This window comes from Haliaeetus leucocephalus, unplaced genomic scaffold, assembly GCF_000737465.1.
Source record: "Haliaeetus leucocephalus isolate CR32 unplaced genomic scaffold, Haliaeetus_leucocephalus-4.0 Scaffold1014, whole genome shotgun sequence".
Taxonomy (NCBI): Eukaryota; Metazoa; Chordata; class Aves; order Accipitriformes; family Accipitridae; genus Haliaeetus; species Haliaeetus leucocephalus.
Window position 1 is genome coordinate 3054153 of NW_010973450.1, and position 429 is coordinate 3054581.

A 429-nucleotide genomic window follows, 5' to 3' on the forward strand; every position below is an offset into this window, starting at 1 on the left:
CACCAAAAAGTTTAGAGGCTCTATACTACGGAGCCACAGCTGTTCCCACACTCAACTAACAGTAAAATAGTAATATTTGCCCTGCTTTGTGGTATTTTTTTTTTAAAGTGAGTTTTTTGATAATAATCTTCACCGTAAGGGGCAGGCAACAATCAATTCCTTTACTGACTCGAGTATCTTACGGAGACACGCAGCACACCACCCAGCTGGGCCCTAATCCCTGACTCAGGCTTTTTTAGGGGCTGCTCAGCGCAAAGAGCGATTATTAAGTGCCACCGAGACCTTAAGGGAAGCGCCGTACCGAACCAGGACGGCCGTCGCAGGCGGCAGAAACACCCAGGCCAACAACCCCTCCAACCCCAGCGGAACGCCTCGCACCCAAACTACGCCAAACAAGCGCCCTCCACGCCAGGCCGGCCCCGCGGGGGA